Here is a 24,558-nt window from a genome sequence, read left to right as displayed (position 1 = left end):
TGCCTCAAACGTGCACAATTGCACAAGCTGCCTCTCACCCAAGCACAAACACACAAGCAAGCTTCCTCTCTCTCATGAAGGGTCTCTCTCTGTTCTTCAGCCGGCAGCGGCCCCAGCCTCTCTCCGTTGTTCTTCTTCTGCCGCCGCCGGCCTTAGCTCCGGTGGCAGCCCCAGCCTCTCTCTCCATTCTTCTTCAGCTGCTGCTGGCCTGAGCTGAGGCAGCCGCGGCAGGGACGGGCAGGGTCAGGCAGACGCCGCAGCAGCGCTCTGAGAGGGGCATTTTTCGCCGCCTCAAAATTCTGTCGCCTTAAGCGCCCGTCTCACCCTGCCTCATTATAGAACTGACCCTGGGCTGGGAGGTGTTGGAAAGTGAGATCTAATGCAGGAAACAGCTCTTTCACTAATCAAGGCAAACAGAAGGTATTTCAGCAAGCCCCTACATGAGAACATAAGTAGATGCAAGGCATGAAAAAGGCCAATTTGCTCAATAAGCTAGTTTCCTTTAAATGGATCCCCTTGGACCCTACCCTTCAAACCTCCCCCCTTCCTCCCAGATTCATATAAAACATTTCATTGTTTTTTAAACTCAAATCGCAAAGTTATCTTTTTGCACAGCCCTGTTGCAAATCATGGTTATTTCTGAATGAGGTGCACTGATCTCCTGGTTGTGCAACCCATCTTTCACTCTAATGTTTACAGATTAAAATGAATGATCCCAGCCCCTCTGGCTCAGACTGTAGTACTGTGTGGGGGATCTGGGTATTCGGGGGGGGGGGGGGGGGGGGGGGGGGCGGCACACCGCAGAGGTGATGCATTCAGTGCAGAGGGCTGGGAGGAAGAGGAGGAAGGATGACTGCGACTGCTTCTTCTCTGGTGGCCCCCACCAGTCAATGACCAGCACTAGAGAGTGCACCTCAGGTTAGTGAGGGTCCCCCGAGGTCTCCAGGCAAGCCAGCTAGGGAAGTGAGGATTTGCAGAGACTGCCGAGAGAGAAAATAGGAGGTGTGGGGGGGGGGGGCCCAGGAAAGATGGGAAAAAACATCTGGGACCAGTGTTGCTACACTGGTCCCAGGAAAAATAGGAGATATGCAAGGATGCCATGGTTCATGAGTCTTCAGGCCCTATGACCCTTCTATAAATGTTACATTTTTACCTGGCATCCATCTGAGATATTATCCATACATTCAGGACAAACACTCTCCCATCCAAAGGTCAATTCCCTATATGTAACAAAATGTATGAGCACTGGCACAAAAAGCAAGTTTGCTTACCGTAAACGGTGTTTTCCATAGATAGCAGGCTGAATTAGCCATTACATGTGGGTGGCGTCATGTGGCAGCACTGAACAGACTTATCTCTCCAAGCTTGTAGAGCTTTGAACTCTACTAAGCATGTGAGGGAATTCCTGCATGGGCATTGCCTTATGAGCCTCCTCAATCATTATCAGAGGTGAATCTAGCTATGTGGTCAACTCTCCAGAGAGATGGGCAGGTATTCCATGGCAAATTCATCCTGCTATTTATGGAAAATACCATTTACGGTAAGCAAACTTGCTTTTTCTATTGATAAGCTGGCTGAATTAGCCATTACATGTGGGTACTCCAAAGCTAAGGGTTGCAGTGGAGCGATACTTAATAAGCAACTGGACTCCATTGTAGAAAGTGGACTACAGTGAGAATAGATTGTGCAAAACTGCTTGCCCAGATTTTCTGTCTGTCCTCGAAAGGTTATTAAGGCAGTAGTGGGCCCTGAATGTATGGACTGAAGACCCATACTGCACTTTCTTGAGTGTTGCATTCGTGGACCCTTGGGCCAAGGCAGGATTAGTGCTATCTGCAGGGAGGAGGCCTGCAGATTCCCACCATCAGCAGGCAAATCCAGACAAAGCAGAGACCCAGCGGGAGCTTCACCAATACCAGCCCTCGTTCCCCGCGGGTTGAGCCTTTGGGTGCTGGGCTGGCAGGACTTAGTTGGGGTCTCTGCTGATGGCAGAAGAAGAGGTTTTAGGGTTGCTTGGATCATAGGCAGGAGGAGGTCAGGCACCAGGCAAATGTCAGAGGCAGGCATCAGTCAGTTGGAGGAAGCAAACAAGCATATCTGTGATCAGGCAGGGATCAGAGGCAGGCAACGGTCAGGTGTGTCTGGGATCAGGCAGAGCTCAGAACCAGGAAATATGTCGGAGAGGAGAGGAGGGACGGATAAGCAGGGCAAGTAGGTAAGGAGAAGAACAGGCGAGCAAAGAGAAAGAAGCTGAAGAGCTAAAGAAAGGATGCTAGAACTGAAGACAAGACACTAGTAGGAATGCACTCTACTGAGAAGTAGGAGGGCCTGTTGCTGAGGCAGTGAGAGAATGCCAGCAGCAGCCTTTTATAGGCCTGGAGGATTGATATCATCTGGCACCCTCAGGGCTTTCTCATCGTTAGCCCTTTAAATGGGGGAGTGCTGGGCACACGCACTGCTATGGAGAGGTATGTCAAGATGGCCCGGCAGCATCTTCCCGCATATGAGGCTAGCGGCGTCCGGTTGCAATGTATCATGGTGTCCAGCCACGTGGGGGGTCAGAGTCTGCCGGCCGCATTGGAAGAGAAGAGAGGTGATATGGGCAGAGAGTTGAATGCAGCGGTCATGGGGGTCAGCCCATGGACTGCCAAATGCAACATTGAGGACCCAGATGTCCTTGGTTATTTGACACCATTTCTCCAGAAAATGTTGAATTCTACTCGCTACCAGAAGGGAAGAGAAAGGATTGGTTGACAGATCAAAAACTAGGCCCTGATTTAGGCTGACAGATCAAAAACTAGGCCCTGTTGAGTGCTTTTCGGCTGACAGCACTTGCTCTGTTTAGACCTGGCCAGAAGCTGCTGGTGTCACTGGGCCAGAAGCAGTAGAAAGTGATACTGCTGAAAAGGCTGGTACGGACACTTGTATGGATAATACGGATGCTACAGTGGAGTGCGTTGCTCAGGCACCATGAAGGGAGAGATATTGCCACATTCTGGTCCTTTTCCTGGGAGACTGTTTCTCAAAGTTTCTTTCTGAAGAGGTTGTCTCCAAAGCTTGGGAGGTCTGCCCACTCACATTTTGTGGACATCTTCATGGATGGAACTGGCTCTCTGCCACACCATTTGGCATACTCCAATGAAAGCTGCGAAGATACATGCAGCAGAATCAAATGATTCATACACTAAATGAAGCAGGCATTGGACAGCCTTTTCTGCATCCCAGAAAGGCTGAGGAAGTGCCTTCTTGTAGGAGGAAGGTAGATATGGTTTTAGCTTCTGAAGACAATCATGGAGGTATTGTACCACGTAAAAATGATGGATTATTATGCAAGCAGAAAGCCTAGCACTCTGAAAACCCTTTTGCCAAAATTGTTCAGAAGTTTATGATCTTTACCCAAAGTGGAATAGGAATAAATGTGAGTTTACTTTGATTTCATCATAGCAGAATCCACGCCGACTAATTGGAGCAGCAGGAGGACCCTGTATTTGAGGTCCAATTTTCAAGCAATGGAAGGACCACCTGAAATTGGCGTTTCCCACAGTTTCATGGTAGCACTTTTACAATATCGTGAACTGGTAAAGCAGCCGGTTCAGCCAGAATTTTGAGAATTACAAGTAGTTCAGTACATGGATCTTTATCAGACATGAACACCTAGTGCTGCCCCTAATTTCTACATGAATTTTGAACAGGTGAGATCTTCCAGAGGGAGAGTGTGCTCTAGAGGATCTGGTAGAGGATCTGAATGTATTCCTGTAGAGTCTTCATTGGAGCCCCAAGGGTATGGGCTCGCTAGTCCAGGACTCCAGTGACAAAGGCAGTGAATCAGGGAGTCCCTCCAATTGAAGCTTCAGTGAAACAGCCTGGCCTACACCCTCCAATTGACTAGACTCTGCTGCAACTTAATGTGTGGATGAAGAACCCCTGATTTGGGGTTCTGATGATGTTTGCACCCTTATGGGGAGCTGGGGACTCCAGCTTGTGGAATTGCTGAAGCGAGAGTTGAGGCTAGAATGTTCCATCTGTCTCCTTAGAGAGGTAAAGAAACTCCTTATGAACCCTGCAATTTGGTCAAGTGAGTGTTGTTTTCACTGGTGTGTGGTAGGGAGGAACATCCTCTTTCGACACTAAGATATCTTACATTGCAACAGATGGTCTATTTGATGAGAGTGGAATTATTGAACAGATAGGATCTGCTGTTTCCAGGCAAAGGCCTTCTGCTACCAATCTAGGCAGTATTAGCGTTCTGATAATTGGAAGAAGAGTAAGTTCATGACTTCTCCTACAGATTTTGAATGGCTAGCATATTGCTGTGTAACAACCCTACTGGGTCTGAGGGAGTAAACCTGCTTGGGAGTAAACCGCTTGGTGTTTTAGACCGTGAGACTTTCATAGAATGTTCTTGAAGGAATTGAGTTAGCATTGCCCAGGGACACCATGGAATGAAACATGCATCGGGTGGACCGGTGGTTTGTGCCTTGAATGCATGGTTGCATCAGCAAAGTCGCAGTGCATCAAAGCAGTGTGCACTGAGTTCACTGGTGGTAATGCATCAGGCATCGGACTCCTGGTTGCACTGTGCATTGGATGCATCGATGCACCATGCTTTGATGCACCGTGTGCTACAGTTCCAAAGAGGAACAGTCTAACTGCACCGGTGCTGATGCACCAGGGCTAGAATACGTATGCTTCTTTGCAGTAGGTAGGTAGGGTGGGTTCTCGAGAAGGATGCCACTTCTGCTTCAGCTCCAAGCAGCAGGCTGAACTCAACATCATAGTCTTGGCTTTAGCGGACAGGGGATTTTTGGATGAACTGCTGTGCAAGCTGTTACCTGAGAAGGCAGACGACACAACACTTCAGGAGGAAAATCAACTGCGATTCTGCAGAGATTTACACAGTTCTTCCATATGTATGGCCTTTGAGTGCTATGAGCATCCATTCACAGACTACAGAATTCTTCTGGTCATGATCCCGTCTGAGGCATCAGTAACATAAATTGTGGCCATCAGTGAGGGACATTTTCTTGCTGTGAGCAGTTCTTAAAACCACCCACTGTTGTGGATTATCTGGCCCGGAATTTCCTGTGAGGCAAACTCTTTACTTGAATGTTTTTTTGATAGCACTTAGAAATACCGTTACAGGACTGCCCATTACATTCATTAATAAGTAGGGGATATGTGACTCCTAGAAATTACATATACATTTTAATCACCAGGCAGTCATTGAATATACCAGTCCAACACACATGGTGGAAGAAATGTCATGCATACTGAAAATAGAGAGGAAGCATTTAGGACTCCCGTATTTCTGATTAGACAAGGCTATTCCATGATATAACTCTGACAACAGATGCTTTGTACAAAGTAAATCCTCTGTAATTCGATCAATAATAAAATTAATGCTCCCTCTACATACACAGATGTGTAGAGAAAGACAATATGGAAGATTATAGATAGAATTCCATCTACATTTTTATATCAACTGTGTACACATGCACTTTATACTTTCCTACAAGAATACAACCCAAGCGTAAAATGCAGTACTGTCCATGATCTAGCACAACTACTGCTGGCACTGCTTTCCAGCAGTTCTGAATGCTCCTACTACTGCTGCTGCCTGAAGAAAGAAAGGGCCGCCCTGGCTCCTCCTGCCCTGCCCACATTCTTCTCCCCTCCTCTCACCCGCTGGCCTAGTTTTGTCTCCTCTTGTTCCACTGACTAAGCACATGGCCAGCTTGTTCCTTGCCAGTGAGTGGAGATCATCTTTAAAAAAGTGAAAGCAGGTCACGGCCCTCGCCGCTTCCACGTGACCACTTTGGCCGAGTGCTCCTGCTCTTTTACAGAAAGAGCACACAGGGCTACGTTTTTAAATGCTAATTCTGGACTTAACCACGTAAAATGAAGCATTTCACACATAACTTGGCCTTGTGCGCTCAGTGTGGATTTTCAGCCCCTTAACGTTTATGCATGTAATTGCAGAAGAAAGAGATGTTACACAGAAATGCAGAAAACGACAGCAGAGAAGAACTGGAAGGCGTATCCAAGTCTTAGTTTTGATCCTGGTTCAGTGCCAGGATCTCTATGTTTCCCCTCACTTCACTGCATCCAGAGATCCTCTGTGTTGATCCCAGGCTTTCTAGAACTCCTCTTACTGTTTCTGTCTCCACCACCTCCCCTGGGAGTCCGTTCCAGTCACCCACCACCTTTCCCCTGAAGAATCTTTTTCTGGTGTTGCTCTTCAGGTTATCTTCTTGGAATTTCATACCATGAGAACATTAAGAGATTTACATGCCTAACTCGGACTTTCAAAGAGTTATATGTATAAACAGCATGCCATTTCCATGTATACTTTTGTAGCCCATTCGGCAACGAATAAAGTTATGCACAAAGGTTTGGTCACATAGCAACCCGACCTTCAAAGTCAGCTTGAACATGTGTGTCTGATATTTGAAATTCAGGTTGGTTTTACGTATGCTTGAAATTGTGTGTGTGTGTGGTGTATACAGCAAGTCCGCAGTTAGATGCGCTACTGAAAATGTACCCCGTCGGGCAAAAGATTTATTCTTCACTGCTCATGAAAGAATGGAGACATTTCTATAACTCCTGAGTGATAAAGTCACGAGCTCCTCATGGAAACTCTTCCTCGCATGACTGAGCAATGACGATAACCCCAACACCTCATGGGCAGCTAGTGTGCATTTTGTACAAAAGCCACTTGGTCTAAAAAGAAGTAACCATTCCTAATGTGGTTCTTTTAAAGCAGTTTGGATTGGACTCCGAACCCACCGGCATTGCCTATATGATGTAACCACCACCGTTGGGGAAAACAGGTGACCGTGTGATCTGACAGATCAGCAACATGCAGTTGCACCGCTGCACGCCTCTCCCTGCCTGATAACGAGAGCTACATAATGCTTCCCGGACGCTCGTGCCACACTGCAGTGCTATCTACTTGTACAACTGCCTAGAAAGGTTTCTTTTCTAAATTGTGTGCAGTTCAGGAATTTTGCAACATCACAATCACGGTTTTTAAGCAAAAACCAAATCTGAGCTGATCACCTGCAAACGTGGAATGTCTTTAATCAACTTCCAGTGAGACGAGGCACATGCTCTCTAAAAACACAAATTTACCAGGGGTGAGGGGGAAGGGTGCCTGGTCTGGTCCACTAACAATCACAATTTATTTATTTAAAAGTATTTATTACCCACCCCTCCAGACTTTGAGGGCATTACAATACAATGCAGCTGTTTTGAATTCCGGGACAACCTGTGACTGACACATGACACCAACTGTTTGCATCGTCACATAGTACCTGATGGCAGATAAAGACCAAATTGGCCTGTCCAGCCTACCCAGTTGTCTTTCCCCCTCGGTTCTCTACCACTGTGGGTAGATGAGCATATAAATTCCCATGCTTAACCCCACACAGACTCCACCTCACCATGTATATGTTTTACTCTATTTCTCAAACCCTGTGTCTACCACTGCCTCTCTATGTCCTTAGTATGTTTATATTACACTACAATGTGGCCTCCACTGGTTGCCTGTTTCAGGCCTTGTCATGTCCCTCTTTTTTTTTTTTTTTTTACATGCAAGTTCCATACTGGGACCAGGGGACACTCCCTGTAACCAACAAGTAGCAGATTTAAAACAAATGTTTTATTTTTAGTCAGCATATAATTAAGCTATGGAACTTGTTGCCGGAAAATGTGGTTAAAGCTAGTAGTATAAGTTTAAAAAGGTATGGACAAGATTCTAGAAGACAGTTCATAACTAGCCAGATAAACTTTGGTTTCTCCACCTCTGAATTCTTACAGAAAGCTACATGAAACAGACTTTTATAATGGATTTTCTGGGTCCTTCCAGGTAATCTGGACTGGTCAGTGTTGGGAGACAGGATGCTGGGCTCGATAGATCGTTCATTGGTGTGACTCAGCATGGCCTTTTTTTTTTTTTTTTTTTTTTTTTAATCTTCTTATAGTTTTGCCACTACCGAAGTTAGACTCAATAGGTCTTGGTTTCCCACTTCTTCTTTGTGTGTGTTTGTCATGTTTGTATGGCGGGACTCCATCCTGCTTTGCTCCAGTCCTCAAAGCTACACTGCTCCTCCCCCTCTTCCCCACCAGGGACAGGTTGAACAAAGCTGTGAGGGGTATGTGGTCAGCATGAGGTGCACTCTATCGGGCCCCACACCCTTATCTTTTGTACAAGTACTTTTGAGTACCTCCTCATCTGTAATTCGGTTTCTAATCATTTCACATTTATCAATGCCGCTTCCTGCTTTAGGTGCATTGTCTTCCACTTATTCTGTATATACGGAGCAAAGCTTTCGGCTGCTCCTCCTCTTCATAAATCCCACATTATTTCTTTTACCTTGCCCAGTCCCTTTCATTTTTCACCTCTCAAACTGTCCATACTGGAGAAAGTCAGTGGGTACATTTGCACCAATTCTCACCTTGGAACTTCCTTAGGATATAAGTGCATGGAGGACATTTGCACCTGCTTTTTGTGTTAATATGTGTAGAGCTAAAAATACAATCTATGCATGGTATTTCCCCCTCCCCCATCCACAATCTAAACAGGCATAAACTGCTATTTACCTCCATAAATGGCTTTACATAGTTAAAGGAAGTTTTGTCTTCTTTTACTAACTGAGTGGTTTTCTACTTTTGTTTGGGTCCTTCTTGGTCTAATCTAACCCCTCTCTCTGCCTCTCAGTTTTTCCTGATAATTCTCCCAGTCTTCCTGTGTGTTTTTGTATTTTTTCAGTGCTAACCTCTTTGAGCTTAGAAGTTCTGCTACCTCCTTGGAAAACCGTTATCAATCCTTTTTCGCCTTTTACCATAACTAAGAAAATATCAACATCTTGGTCTCGTTTCTGAGAAGAATAAACCCATAATATTCTGCTATCAGCAAAGCCCTTCTGGCTGTGGCGCAGTTGTGAGGGAACACTATAGCCGAGGTGACTACACCACCTCTAGCCTCCACCTTGTGCCCGGGCCTTGCCTCTCTCTCTGCAGTTCTAACTTCCTCACCTGTGCTTCATGGTAGCTACCGATATCTTATTTAAACACTTAGAAAAACCTTAAGCAAAAAAAAAGTCCAATCTAGGACTCTGAAGTCCTCAGAAGCACATAGTGCATGAATTTACTCAAGTAGTAACACTGTTACACGGGGGGAGCACTGCGGCCACTGCATGAAATGGTGCATTTTCTTTGGCAGTCACACAGGGCCATGCTTCAGGGAGCACTGCTAGGAAGTTCTTAGCAATCTTCTCAACAGTTTTAAATGAACCCAAGAAAAATACGAGATTTAACAGTTTTTCAAGATGGGAAAAACAAAATGCTTAATCCTAGCTTACTTTTTGAAAAGAATCTTTTTTTTCTAAATCATAAGCTTTTGAAAATTTAGACCTACGTGTTAACTAGGACGTAAGACACAAACTAAAGAGATTTGCAGGTAAATTGACTATAGGCAGACAATATGGATTTTCAGCAGCCTTAAAATATGCGCATATTTTCATCACCCACATAATTCTGCATTTCGGGGGGGGGGGGGTTGCCAATAACTTATGCGTTTGCCAAATTTTCAGAATATTATGCACATAAACAGCACAGTTACCTGTGAACATCTTAGAGGCACAGTCACCCAGTCTTCAAGGTCAGCCTGTACGTTTACTGTGTGTTTGAAAATGGGAGGAGATGGGGTTGTGCACCCTTGAAAGTATGTGTGCAGGTCTGATTTACGCCCAGAAATGAAAATGTAGTCCCTTATTTCCAGATGTGGTGGTGTTATCATGGCATTTATTCTGAACTCTGATGAATTTCAAAGAAGAAAGCAAACGGCTTAATTCCTCACTGACATGGAAGGGCTCAGGTTAGTATCTCATGGCAATTGACTTGTCAGTATTCGGGCATCAACAACTTTCCCACTTGTTGGCAAGAGATAATATGGTTCTTCCCTGCTGATTTGCTGGCTTCTTTCCTCCGCTGATTTACATGAAGCGAATCCAGTGATGTGCTCAAGGACACCTGGGAGTCCTGTGATATATTCATGAAAACAGAGCGTGCCTCATGAGTGCAACAACCTGGTGAAAGTCTCGTGATAAGATATTGGTAACATGCTTTTGTGGGGATGGGATCTCTTACCTCACTGTTTTTGATGCCATATTTTTCTACCACATGAATATCTTTAAACTTCAATGTGAACAATGCAGCTCAAGTATTATATATAATTAGTAACAGAGAAGTAAAATAGTAGAGGAGGCTGTTTTAGCCCACCAAGTCTGACCATTTGTCCCTTCCTTACTATAATCAATGCAGTTCCTGCTCAGTTGTCATGTCCATCCCCTGCCCTCTGTATCTTTTCCAAGTATTCTTTTAGTCTGAAACCGTTTTGCTTGCTACCACTTCTGCTGGTAGATATTCAGGGCATCTGTTGCCTTCCTTTAAAAGACGCATTTCCTCACTTCCTCCAGTTCTCCCCTCCTTTCAATATCATGATGCCTTGTCTTTAAGCTTCTTCTATGGAAAATACCACCACCTTGTAAAATTTGGATTTTGGAAATCAAAATACCTTTTCCTGTTTTCAGTGTGCAAATAAAAAAAATAAAAGGGAGATAGGAACTTAATAGTCCCATCGATATTTAAAATGAGCTTTTTTTTGTATTCAAGAACAACTATTCCCTTTTCAAAAGTGCAAATGAAAACAAAGATAGGACAAGAAAAGAAATGGAATGTTTTGATTTTTATTTTGCCATTTGATGTTTGCAGAAAATACCTCAAAACTTTCAGCAACTCTCATTGTAGACAATTGGGAAAGGAAAGAACAATTATGTACATCAAAACATTTCAAGAGAGCAGACCAACTCCTGTATTTGCTTTCCTTTCCTAGAGCAGCAGGAAATCACCTCACTCCCCATATACCATAACAGAAGAGCAGTACTAGCAGAAAGAAGAGCTGAAAACTAAATATTTTAAGATCAGGGCTAGGCCAACCTTTTAACCCAAGGGCTACACTGGAGGCCTTGTCTGGGTGAGGATGGGGGCCAATGAGAGTATCTGGGAGAAGGGGCATCCCCACCTCAGACTCCAATGATGTCCCTTGTGGATGGAGCTGGACTGCTCCTGGTGCCACAGACCAGGACCTGACTCACCGGCATGGGCTGAATGTGCTTTTCAGGCTGGTTTACATAATAAAGTTAGCAGTTAAAACAGCACTGCTTGAAGACCGTGATACCTTTTTACTAATCGGAGAATTACCTAGAAGGGCCTTAGGGACCTTATCAGCCACCATATTGTTTCTAATTATCCACACATTTTGAATATGAACCTTTGCGACCACATAGATCTGTAGTTTTCACAAGAATCAAACTGGCCACCAGAACTCTGCATTGCAGTTAAAAGAAACCAAACCATTGACATTCCTCATTTTCAGTCCAATTTTATTATTTTCCATTGCTGAGGTGGTGTTAAGGCCTTCGATCTTCCATTGGTTTGTCCCAGAGGGCGTAGAGCAGGAGACGACTTTGAGAACTGCTGCCCATTCAGGTTTAAAACATCTGAAGACTCCAACTTCAACCCAGCTGATATGAATCTGCAGCACGGATAGCCGATGGCTGGACTTAAGGCAAGAGTTTTAAAAACAGGAAGTTATAACCCTAATTCAAGGCACATCTTTTTATTGAAAAACAAAAATAAAAACATAAAAAAATATATGCTTGAGATTCTGAAAATCCCTGAGCAGCTGTTCCCTCCTGTGCTCAGAGCATCTTAAGAAGGGAGAAGAGCCTGACTCAATTTCCGAGCACTGAAGTTTCTTTTGATTTTTTGAATCTAAACACAGATTTTGGAAAGAATCAAAACCATTTCCGAGCTATACTGATTGTTAACTTTGTCTCGGATCCAGATAGGGACTGGGTTCTCCATTTGTTCTGTTTTGTTTTTCAAGCACGGGGATACCCAGTTCCTGCATTATAAGATCAGAGTTGTTTCCCGATGTGAAAAAGTCATGCAGAAGAAACACAATCAATTCTTGTTATTAAGATGTAAAGTTCTTCAGACTTAAGTATCTTTTTTTGGCTTAATGTGCTGCCTGATATCAATATTTATCTGTAAGGTATATATTTTATGAACCATTCCAGCTCACAGCTTTGAGTAATAAGGCGTCAAAGGAACCCTACTGCCACTTCCTCTCTTACCCATACTGTTCCCATTTCACTTTCTATAAAGTCCTTATGTAAGAATACAATAGTGCCCAGCAGGGGTTTTTCCGCTTTTGGACCATGTTAGATGGAAGAGTTTACTCCAGTGGATTAGTTGCATTGAAAAATAGTATTTTTTTTTCTCTTAGAATTACAAAAAGAAAGGAAACATTAGCAACTTTGTATGATGCAGCTGTGTACAAGATTTTTTCTTGGCTGTACGGTCAAAATCTTATGCATACAAAAGTAAAAATATAATAAATAAAATATTATAGGGACTAAAAAGAGAAACGACCAAGGTCTAGGAGTAAAAATATAAGAGGAATAGAATGGGTATTTTTCTTTCCACCAATTACTGTTCTATTAAATGATACAGTAATCAGAAGCAGAGTATTTCACCCCGACCAGCAGCTTCAAACAAGAAGTTGCATCATAGCACTTCCAGTCCTATCTCCTCCCTCCTACTGCAGCAGTCCTTCTCACTCAAGTCTAAACACTTCTCCAGCAACTCATGATCTGAAATGCACATCTTCAGAATGTAGAAATTAGGGGGCCCAATTTAATAAGCCGCGCTGGCTCTCCCATGAGTTTTTAGTCCAGTTTCAGTGCAGGTTTTTTGGTGCTAACCTTTCCCAGGTATGTAATAAGGGCTTAGTGCCGAAAATACCCCTGCTAAAAAACCAGCAGCAAGCTTAGCGCATCTGATACGAATTGCAGGGTAATAAGCCTTATTAGCTATTATCCTGCAATGCCAGGAGGCGTGCTAATAAGGAGACTTCGTAACTTGCCTCCGTTTAATGTGGGAAACAACTCCTGGTCAGAAGCATGTGTTTAACTTCTTGCAAGAGTGCAGGAAACAAGGGGGCATCCCCCTTCCCTTCCCAAACCTCCACTCTCAACTTCCAGAACCCCCTCCTAACCTATTTTCACTACCAAAGCTGCCCAAAATCCCCCCAACTCCCTAGTAGGAGAGATCTTACTCCCTCGGCAGGGCTTCTCACTCTCTCTCTCCTGACAGCTGTCAGTGAAAAGTGCAATCCTCTTTCAGAATTCTGAAAGTACAGCCTTCTGAAAGGGGATTGGTTTTTCACCGTCAGCTGACAGCAGAGGGACCAATGGGCGGACAGCAGGGAGCTATTTTATAACAGCCCGCAGAAGTTAGCCAGCATATTTACGCTTAAGTTGCACCAGTTTTTAGAATGGACTTATGCGACTACGTCCATTTTGAAAATTATCCCACCAAATGTACCTGCACCAATTATATCTGCTATTATGGGTGTGGAAATTTTTCTTGAAATTTTGCGCGCACGCACTTTTAAAAAAGCAAAAGTATGTGCACAGGTGCAAAACCTTCCCCCGGGAACACCTCCGTTCAGGCCTGGGTAAATTTACATATATTCATGACATACACATAGATATTTACCTGCATATCGGACAGGTAATTTTATAACAGACTATTCCTGCAAGTAACTTTATCTGTGGAAAATGACCCTCACGGAGTAGTCTAGTCTAGCTGAAAACGCTCAGAGGAGTCCTATGGGCTTCCCTGTATAACTCCATGATACAAGAGCTAATCTGTTAAAAAGTTGACAAGACTTTTTTTTTTTTTACTGGAGCCACACAAGATAAATAATTCAAGATTTGCAAATAAGTTTGGGTTTTTCAGGTAATATTTTAATGTGCTTTTGAGATCCAGATTGTAGCGGTATTCATGGGTTTTTTTTTCTTTTTAGGATTCCTGGAGACAGAGTAGGCAAAACAGTTTCCTGGCAGTGATCAACAGACTGAGTGATTGTTAATCTTGAGAAAGCTTTTTTAAAGATCCAAGATAAGTACAATTGAAAGATTAAATGACTGGCATAGTACTGAAGAATTACTTTATTGTATTCTATTCGGACTTTCACCTGGGCACAATGAACATAATTTAAAAAAAAAATTAAAAATCCAAGTTTAGATCCATGATTATAAAGAAAATTTGGCACCATTTGTCAAGTTATTGAACAGGTGCTGATTTTCGGTATCGGGTATGGTAATGTACAGCAGATTTTTTTGTGATATATTGTTGTAGATTGACGTTTGAATAGTAATTGTTTTTAGTGGTCTCTCTTTTCTCTGCACTTTGCTTTACTGTTAACGAACATGAAACAGGCTGTAGCACTGCCGCGTCTGGGAAAGCAAACTACAGGAAAGGCAACACCGAGGACAGACCCCTCAACTCACTCATTCGCCTTAACTCGGGCAAACTGGCACCAAACATTTATCTAAATGGTCAGATAATAAAGGTATGTTAAACCCATCGGGAGTATTCAACGTAGCATACAAATTCCAAGGCCTTAGGCCTCTGCAAATGTATTATTCACTTACTCTAAAAAAAAAATCTCACCGTGCCCAGGGAAGATTACAAAGAAATATCATTAGAAACAGCAGTCGCATGATCTCTCTGGATGCTACTGTTCAGGCGAACAGAGGCCCTGAAACAAAACAAAATCTCAAATCTGGCTAACGGAGGCTCTGGCGTGCCTGCCTTTACACAACAGAATAAACCATCTCCTGATAGCATAACAGACTGTGTAGGTAACTTTCCTTGGTCTCCACAAGACCTGAAATTACAATGTCAGAGTAGCCCTCGGATCTTAAGGTATTCCTCAACCTCCAAACTTTGTCTTACATCTTGTGGGGCTGGCAACCTGAGACATTCTTTCATATCCAGCAACTCTGAAAACCAAAGGTTATCTTGGCCAGAAATGTAACATCAGTATTGCCTCTGCTATCCAAAGTCCTACCTTTGCTAGCACTAGAGGCAGCTTGCCCATGGAGGAAAAATACACAGAAGTGAATTTTTTTCCTAGTCTCCATCATGGCTGGGAGTACAGGCAGACACACCAGAGCTGCAGGCAGTGCTACTCCTGACACTCAAACAATGTTGCATCAATGACTTTTTGAAGTTTTGTTTTTTTTTTTGCAAGAGTCCAGATATAGCTGCTGTGAGTCCTTCCTAGCCGGACACCAACAGAAAACTGGGCAGGAAGAAATGCTGCAGATAGAGAAGGAGCAGCAGCTGAGACAGGAAGTGCTATGATGCAGCTTCTAATCTACTCTCAATACTCTCCCCAAGCAATAGTGCTCAGGGGAGAACCAAGAAGCAGCAAGTTAAGATATCTGCGAAAATGTGAACCAGTTTACCTGTTTTAAAATATGATGATTTAATAAAGGAGAAGCAAAGTATTTACCCATGCTTTCAGATGATTATTGGCTCTACCGCTATGTATAGACAGCAGCTTTAAACCGTTCCAGATGTTATCAGATGCCACAGCTGTCCTTTGTTCTCCTGATGGCATATCTCAGTTGGTAGTCAGGTGAATGTTGCAGAACCAATGTTAGATAATTTGTGCAGGGCTAGACAGCTGCTGCCTTCCTCCCTCCCACTCTGTCATTCCATGGCTATGGGGCTTATTTATTGTTAATAGTAACATAATAAATAGCCTCAGATACAGACTGAAATGGCCCATCCAGACTGCCCAGAAAGGTGCTTAGGGTTTTAGCTGCTGCTCTGTGCAGGTTACCCCCATGCCTTCTTGGAAGCACAATACAGTCAATTCCACTGCTGTTTCGGACTGATCCAGTTTGTTCTCCAACAAAAACCATGCTGTGCGACCCTAATGCTGCTGTGACTTAGACTATGTGTTTTATACATATATTTTTTTTATCCTTGCTAGGATGATATTTCTCAGCTGTGCAGAAAGAAGGTTTCGCTGCTTTAACAATTCTAAAAGCTGGAATGAAAACAAAATGGCCAAGAAGAAACACCAAGCACATGAAAAGCAGTGGAAGGAAAGAACAAGTGACATTTCACAGTAAAAAAAAGAAAGAGAGCAAGGAGTGAGACTATGTGCCCTCCATCTATCACTGGACTCCGGTGTGATCTGAAATCCGGACAGCCACAGCGCCGCCACTTTCCACAGACTGCTTGCATCCCAAGGGGTTAATTAAAATCTGATATCATTTACGGATCCAAGCCAGCTCGTGCGTGCGCGTGTGAGTGCGTTTGGTGGGCTGAGCCAATTACATCGGTGCTGGCTGAATGGCCTTGTGCACTCACTCTTCCTTGCTGGACTGCTCTTTTGTTCCCTAACAGAGCAGGAAATGTTGGTTGAGGGGAGGAGGGGGCGGCAGCACCAACTTCCACCTGCCCCCCTTTGCACACTGACCTGCTATGAATGGACCTCAGTGGGACTGGGGACCTGCACACTGCAGTTTAGTTTATCTGTGTGTGTATATATCTATACACATAAGATATACGCACACACATTCGTTACTTATTCCGCATGTATGAGAATTTCCTTCTCAAAACAGAAAGTAAAGGTAGACCTCAAAAGACTACAAAATGACTCTGGGAAAACATTTTCTCCTATTTTCTGCCTACAGACCAAGTCCCCATATCACTTCTTATGAACCACACTGGACTTTCTCCCTCCACTGTGCAGCTGGTATTTTAGTTCTCTTTTACTATTAAGAAAAAGAAAAGGCTATCTATGGAGAACAAATTTGTAATAGAAAAAACAGCAGTAAAAGTACTGTGCAGCATTCCAGAAATATTCCATTTTTGTTTCTGGTATCTCACAGATGATAACTGACAGCTTGTGTTTAAAGTCAGAGGTCCTGGGTTGGGAATGGGGCTCATTTTAGTTTGTTCTGCTCCTTGGCTCTTGGAAATTCTCCAGTTTTGGCTCAGCTGCCCTTTTCTTTGGGAAATACTTTAGCAGGCACCCAACACATGCAATTAATTTCCTAGACTTGTGCACTCTGGGCTTGGAGGCACAGAAGTATATCAAACTCATTGTTACAGAAATACCTTCTATCTCCCGCCCCCCAAAGCCAACGTGAAACGTAACCCGGAATTTGTGACAAAGTAAAAGCCCTCCCCCTCTGTGCAAGCAGCCATCTGCACAAAATGTGCATATGGACAAGTAGGGTAAATTAGTCCAATAAAAAGGTATTACCTACATCTTGTTTTCTGACTTCTAGTTCGACTTTTTGGGACATGAACTATTTGCTGCGACAGATTAATAATAGTTTTACTTTTCTGCCAATCCTGTAAAGGTGGCTTCTCACACAAAAGGTTTGGCGAGTGTACAGACGCACGTATGCACGCACCACTATCTGCAATGGCTGTTAATCCTTGGGGGGAAGAAGGGAGGGGCGGAAAACAGAGCCAGTGTTCAACTCCCAGCCCAGCGTACACAAAGAGCCAACATTAAAAGCCTTTTGCAGAAGGAAAGAGAAAGGACCGGGCACAACCACAACACAAACAAAACAGCACTTACATTTCCAGGGTCCACCAGAAAACAAATGAAAATGAAGAACTGAAAGAAAGAAAGAAAAAAGCCCACGGAGAGTCTTGACATGAGAAAGTAAAGAACAGAGAGAAGGAAGCAAGGACCTGGTTAGTTATTATTCAGCCTGCAGACACCTCCTCCCCCCCCGCGGGTAGGACCATTATCCCCGTCACACAGTGCACGTACGTAACCCAAACAGCGGGCACTGGGGGACGTTCCACTCTGACGCACGGGCTGCCTTTTCCGAAGGGTACGGGAAAGAAAGCGAGGGCAGAGCGGGCTCGCGCCCCCCTTCTCTCTGAACCCAGTTTTGTTTTTTTTCAGCACAGCGGGCTTGCGTCGGAGAGCCTTAAATGGCCCTACGGTCTGTTCCGCTTGCCTCGTGTTCGCCGCACGGCGCGCTGCAGACGCCCCTCGCGCCGAGGATGGTCCCGCCCTGTCGGAGGCACGTCAACCGATGTTGTGCTTGTACGGCATTCCCTGCGTACTAGTGGGGCTTGTCTGCTCTACAGTTAGACGAGGAACAGAGGAAAAAAAAAAAATCTCCTGCACGCAGGAGGAGGAACTGGGGAAGGGAGGGAGAGAAGCCACAGATCTCTTTCATTTGCCAGAGCTTCTTCCTCTGATGCAATAGGAGTGCGCTTATTGGAAATAGTCCACGCCGAGTACCAATAGTGAGCCACACTTGGCAATCACAGGCTGCAGTACAGTTCTTTACCAGGAGCCTGCAGGTTTTCTCGATCAGGTTAAAGTGAAAATATAAAAAATAGATATCAAAGTGTAGGGAGGGGGATTCTGTCTTATATTGTTAGCTTTTTGGGGGTAGAGCTCTTCTGTTTCTACTCACTGCATTATTGTATTATTTATAATACGTTTTTATTTTTACTTTACTGTCAATAGTCTGCTTCACATTTCCATCCAAAAGCGGATTTCATTTAAAAAAAAATCTAAATACCACCTGTGTAACGTTTTTCTACAGTGGTTAATTTGGATTGCATTTCATGTTACATGTATGGTTATCCAGCTCAAGCCCTTGGTTGGAGAGGTGGTTTTATAAGTGTAAGAAATAAATATATTTTCAGATTTTTCAAATATATTCTAGTAGTGGTTTACTATAAGGCCCAAGCCAAAAGTGTATGGCACATTAATGGTGCTCCTCCCAGCAAGGTTCCAGCTGCGCTACCCTGGGACACCCTGAGTCACCATCCATTTCACAAGGTTTGTCCAGGTCCTGCCTGCCTTTAACATGGAGTGCAGAGTTCCAGAAAGTGGCCAGGTTCTGGAGAAAGCCCGAGTCCTTGCAGGTCCTAAAACTTTCGCGTGGGCCAGCAGATGTAGCCTCAGATAGTGCTGATACATGAGCTTCCTAAACGATGTAGATCCACACCCTGGCCCTCTCCACTCATGATCTCCAAACTTCACTGCTAACTACACTGGATGATGCTCCTGGTGAAGTCAGTTAAATAGTGCCACAGCCTACAAAGTGCCCCCGTTTCAGCAGTGTAAACACATGGGAGAGGAGCAGGGCAGCATTGGTGGCACCACATCTATCTCCATGAACCGCTAAGAATATTAGTGGAATAGCACCGCTGAGGGAATTAAAGCTGTCTTCTCCTCAGTTGAAGGAGCATTACCGGGCTCATTCACGAGACCATAATGTGGCACTGGGGGAAACGGGTGAGGTGGCATAAAGAGAAGCCACTTCCAAGCAGCATCCTCTTTCTGCACTGCAGGCCGAAGGAAGGACAGGATCGCAAGCCGGGGGAATTGCCAGCTCACCGCCTCCCGGCCTTGTCCCACAGCTCTGCCAGGGCCGGTGCCGCCACTCAGGAGCAAGAGCATCCAAGACCGTCTCCAGTCAGGGACTGTGAATGCAAAGCAGTTCCCCCTAACTGGCCAAAGCAATTCAGCACTGCTCAGCAGCTACCAACGCAGACAGAGGCAAAACTAAGTCAGTCAGTGCTCGGAGAGCCTGTAGTTTCACACGGAAAGGGAGAGGAAGGTAGGAAAGATCTGCAGAGCAAGTTGACTCCCTAGGTCCAGGATCAGAGAGAAACTGCAAGCAAGCACACAGGACCCTCACCCACCCTGCAGCATGTAGGAAGGAAATCACATCTGATGAGTCCCCAACTCCTGAACATAGCAACTGCAGCCACAAGCAAGACCATCAGCAGAGGGAAAAGGAGCAAGAAGCTGGCTCCTAGTAAAGATAGCCCACAAATGTCCAGCGCCTTTGCATCCAAGAAGAACACCAGCGCTAGACAAAAGTCAGGAGCAGTCAGCGGATCGAGAATCCAGGCCATCTTCCAGCCAGCAAGATGACAGCCTCGCGCAGCTAATACTTCAGCTGAAGCGAGGTGAGACGCGGCATTACATGGTACACCGTGCGTCCACGAGAGGAGAGAAGCCACAAAAAAACAGAAAGGGCAACTGCCTGTGAAGTGGAGGAGGACACAGAATGACACAGTGAACTGAGAGGTACCAACCCAGCATGCCACGCTGGTCCACGATTACAGGAGCAGCTGCCTTCAGGTGAATTGCTTTACGTGTCCAACAACGAAGGGGGCAATTTTGTGAGCGAGATGGGGGAGCAGAAGGCAGGGAGAACCAGCAAAGGGTACATAAGAAGGATAAGGCAAAGATGATGAAGGACATGAAAAGTGCTATTTAAGCTCTTGGGCAATAAAAAGAAAGAAACGGGTTAGAGGAACATTTAAAGTGTGGAAATGCTCAGGGTTCGGACTGCTCCAGCACTAGTGATTTATCTTCAGATTGTAGCAGCCCAGTACCGGTAGCTGGTGTTGGGTTTCGGGCCTGTGTATGGGGGGGGGGGGGGGGGGTGACAGCAGTAGGGGGTACATGTCCAATAGCAACGCTTGATGTCCATGTCCCAAATAAGATAAAATAAAAGATATGGAAGGGGAAATATGCAGATGTGTTTAAGCTGTTGTTGAGCGATCCTGAGGAGGCAGGTGAAGAGAAAATGACAGACAAAAAAAAAGCAGGCAAGAGGATCTAGGAAAAGACAGCAAGTGCCCAAATCTGTAAATAACTGGCTCTGGGGTTTTCATGTATTCTACTGGCCAGCATTACTGGGAAGAGACCTGGCCTGACTTGCAGGGAGGTCGATGGAGGTACTCCAGCGTGATAATCAGAGCCCACAGAACCTATGGGGGTTGGGCCTGGTTAAATGATGGCATAAAGTTCAGATACAAACCTATGGCTCAGTGAGATGACCCTGCGGTGGTCACAGTCTTTGCGGCCAGAGTCAGGGCTTGCTGGGACCCTTGCATAAGGCCTATGGGTCAGGGCAGCGCAAGCACTGAGGCAGTCTGTCAGCAGTTCCGGATGCATGCCTGCAAGTTGAAACACAAATGTGCTAGCTATGGGGATGGACACCAAGCCATGCCTTGCCAAAAGAGAACTCACACCAGGCCATTTAAAAATAATAACAGAAAGACTAGGGGGGCACTCCATAAAGTTAGCGTGTGGCAAATTTAAAACTAATCGGAGAAAGTTCTTTTTCTCTCAACGCACAATTAAACTCTGGAATTTGTTGCCAGAGGATGTGGTTAGTGCAGTTAGTGTAGCTGTGTTTAAAAAAGGATTGGATAAGTTCTTGGAGGAGACGTCCATTACCTGCTATTAATTAAGTTAACTTAGAAAATAGCCACTGCCATTAGCAATGGTAACATGGAATAGACTTAGTTTTTGGGTACTTGCCAGGTTCTTGTGACTTGGATTGGTCACTGTTGGAAACAGGATGCTGGGCTTGATGGACCTTTGGTCTGACCCAGTATGGCATGTTCTTATGTTCTTATCTTTACCTGCAGTGAGCTCATGGCTAGGTAAATACCCAGATTGTAAAGTTGCATGGTTATAGGGGAGGGTTTTTCATTAGGATTCAGAGTCCCTTACAAGGGGCCAGGGACCACATTTCAGGTAAGGAATGCGAGTATTAGAGCTGAGAGGCGAGTACAGCTGAAGCTGCAGAAAGAAATTGATTTAGGGAGGGTTGTGGGCCCCCTTGAAGCCCCCCCCCGACAGCAGCCAATCTGCATGTCTCTCTTCTGGGTATAATCCCCAAAAAGCAAAAGAACAAATTCAGGCAGATTCACCACCTTTCGTACCCTGAAGAGCTGGGGGTGAACAGCCTCTTAGATCAGTACTGGACACATCCTTTGATCCTGAGGTCAATCTAGTGAGGAACTGTGGCCGGGGAGTGCTGATGGCAAAGGCTGACATTGAGTCAGCTTTCAGATTATTGCCCATATATATTTTTTTTTAATTTATTTTGCTGGGTTGATTTGCCCGTTGCCACCTTGGCAGGTCTTGCCTAGTTTCTGAATTCTCCTGACTCTCCACTTCCCTACTCGCCCGTTGCTATGTCGTGTGGCCTGACAGCTTCTGAACTCACCTACCAATTCTTTTGAGCTTATCGGATGAAACACTCTCCTGTGCTACAAAAGTCACGGCGCCAACGTGGAAGGGATTCGGGCCAAAAGCCACTGGCTCAAAATCCACATGTAATATATATATATATATATATATATATTTTTTTTTTTTTTTTTTTTAACCGATGTAAACTGGAGAGAAGAGCCATCTTGATGAACCAAAAATGACTCCCTCCCTACCCTTCTAATCTGCATGTGTGGCGAGGCAGGAGACAGTTTCCTCTACCTCCCGCAAACCAATCCACAACACCTTTAGCATCCCGGTCTGCCTTAGACCTTCTGCTCCTGTAAGCTGCCTTCTGCCCCTGGTTGCATGGAGGAAGACACTAACTCGCTCACCCGCAAGGTGGCTAAAAACGATAGAGGAAACTCATTGCGTCTCATAAGGGGAGAATTATACAGCGGCTGCCACCCTCCAAGACCTGGTATCGACCTACGATAATCCGGGTGTTTTAACTGAATGGCTGCCCTGCTCCGTGCTTGGAGGATCGTCCGCACCAGGAAGGCTCCTGTGGGGGCCGGCTGTCCTCATAACTTGGTGAAAATTCCCGATTTCTGTGCCCGCATTAAAAAGCTGACTAAACGCATCTTGCGACTCAATCTGCCATAATCCATGTCGCTTTCTGTGCAGAAGGATGAAACACAGCTGCCATCCTTTCCAATAAGCTTTCCAGGGACTGGGAGCCAGAGCTTTCGATAGCAGAATGGGAAAGTCGCGTCTTCAAGGGCCCAAAGGCCGGGTGGCATCTTCGTACCTTGCTTGCCTGAAGTCGATGCCAACGACCTGAAAGCTGAACACTTAAACCTAGACAAAGCATCAGTCCCTATATTGGGCAAACTTGGCATGGGCTTAGCCCTCATTAGCAGATTCAAGCATAGCACATGCAGAGCTATCAACCTCATTAGCACCGCTATAAACTGGCATTTAGCTGTCTATCTATTGATGGCTGCCACTACTGCAGCTTTGTCCGAGCGAAACAACACTGCTCTCGTTGACAAGCTTGCTGCCTCACAACACTAGTGCCACTAGTATGGGGAAGAGTCTGGACTATTCCAATGCACTGGCCAAGGCTCCACCCACCCACTACCTTGGAATATTACACCAAAACCCTGACCTCACAAGGCATCAGAGAATATAGCTCTCTAAGTTCCTACCTCAGTGATACCCTGTTATAGGGGTTGAGGAGATTCTGCCAGACTTACAAGTCCTTTTTTGAACCACTTGTTAGCCATATGCGATGATGCTTTGCCTGACCCCAGCAGTAGCCTATGAATGAATACTCTTCCCATAGGTATAACCCTGCATGGAAAATTCAACTGGCCTATCAGAGACTGGACCTGTCTGAGGGTTAACTTCTTGTTTTGCACGACAAGCTATACCAACTTGGACAATCTCTGCCCTTTATCCACTGGCAACTGAGACACTATTTTCTCCAAGTCCAGCTCTATACCCAAACAGATCAATCTATGGGTAGGACTTCACTCTTGTCCTCGGCAAGCGGGATGCCAAAGTCCTTAGCTACTGCCCTGAATACATTTAGAAGTCTCTAGCAAATTTTCGATTGGCTAGAGTCCACAAACAGAAAGTCATTGAAATAATGTGTAGCTAAACTTTGCCCCGCCCGCTGCTCTATAAGCCAATGGTCAAATGTGCTAAAGGCCCCAAAATATGTGCAATAAACAGAACTCCGTCGACATGCATTTGTCAAAATAATATTGGCCTTGGAAACTAAAATCTAGTAGTCAGAAGGAATTGGGATATATATTTTTTTTTATATACACGTGAAAGAGGCTGGGTCAGCTGTTAACCGAATCTTCGGATTTTGTTTTAGGTCAGCTGAAGCAGATTTGGATATTCTGTCACTCATATGTTTTCTGGACAGGGAAGAGAGCATTAGAGCGGCCACAACTGAGCATTTGGGATTTGCGCAGGCAGAAGTTAGGATTCAATGGATGTATGATCACAGCATGAAGTGGAACCTAGTTGCTGCTGACCTTGATACATGCAGCTCACACCAAACCACCACCACCACTTGCTATACCGATACACCTGGGTGGCAATGACTTGCCAGGTCTGAAAGGAGATGAGATAATTTTAAGAATTAAGAAAGACCTTGCACACATTGCAACATTATTTTCTAGGTCGCATATAATATGGTCTGATGTTACCCCAAAGAAAGTGTGGTGCTCAGACATGAAGATAAAAAGATATCAATAAAAGGAGAAAGTCAATTGGGAAATCTCCAAGTTGTTTCCATCCTAGGCGGTGCAGCCCTGAGACACAATTTTATTGTGATAGATCTGGGGCTGTACAAGCTAGATGGCTTGCATCTTTCAGATACTGGTACGGACTCTCTATTGTGCCCCTTTCAGGATGCAGTGCAGGCAGCTCTACATAGCAGGACTTCAACCACAGTGCATGGGGGGAGACAGGACAGCATCCTAGCTTGTCCTATCTCTTGGTGGGAGATATAACAGATCACAGGTTCAGCATGACAGTAGCAGGATGGAGGAATGTAGAGGGAACTAACAACACTCTACGGCATCCCTGAATTAGGCCAGAAA

General features: G+C 44.9%; 1 protein-coding gene and 1 long non-coding RNA gene across 4 annotated transcripts in view; both read right to left on the bottom strand.

Annotated features, from left to right (window-relative positions):
- TET3 (tet methylcytosine dioxygenase 3) overlaps positions 1-24,558 on the bottom strand; it is a 240,659-nt gene that overhangs the window by 93,145 nt on the left and 122,956 nt on the right. The window lies entirely within an intron of this gene.
- Positions 10,729-18,006, bottom strand: LOC115092818. 2 transcript variants are annotated; one of them, XR_003857088.1, is made up of 2 exons: positions 15,434-18,006; positions 10,729-11,623 (listed from the first exon to the last, which is right to left on the bottom strand). It is a non-coding gene; the product is annotated as an uncharacterized LOC115092818 (long non-coding RNA). The 2 variants fall into 2 exon arrangements; XR_003857089.1 differs by having other exon boundaries at positions 17,528-18,006.

The sequence above is a fragment of the Rhinatrema bivittatum genome, chromosome 5 (genome assembly GCF_901001135.1).
Source record: "Rhinatrema bivittatum chromosome 5, aRhiBiv1.1, whole genome shotgun sequence".
Lineage (NCBI taxonomy): Eukaryota > Metazoa > Chordata > Amphibia > Gymnophiona > Rhinatrematidae > Rhinatrema > Rhinatrema bivittatum.
Note: the sequence above shows the minus strand (reverse complement) of the source record. Positions and strands in the feature narration are given on the sequence as shown.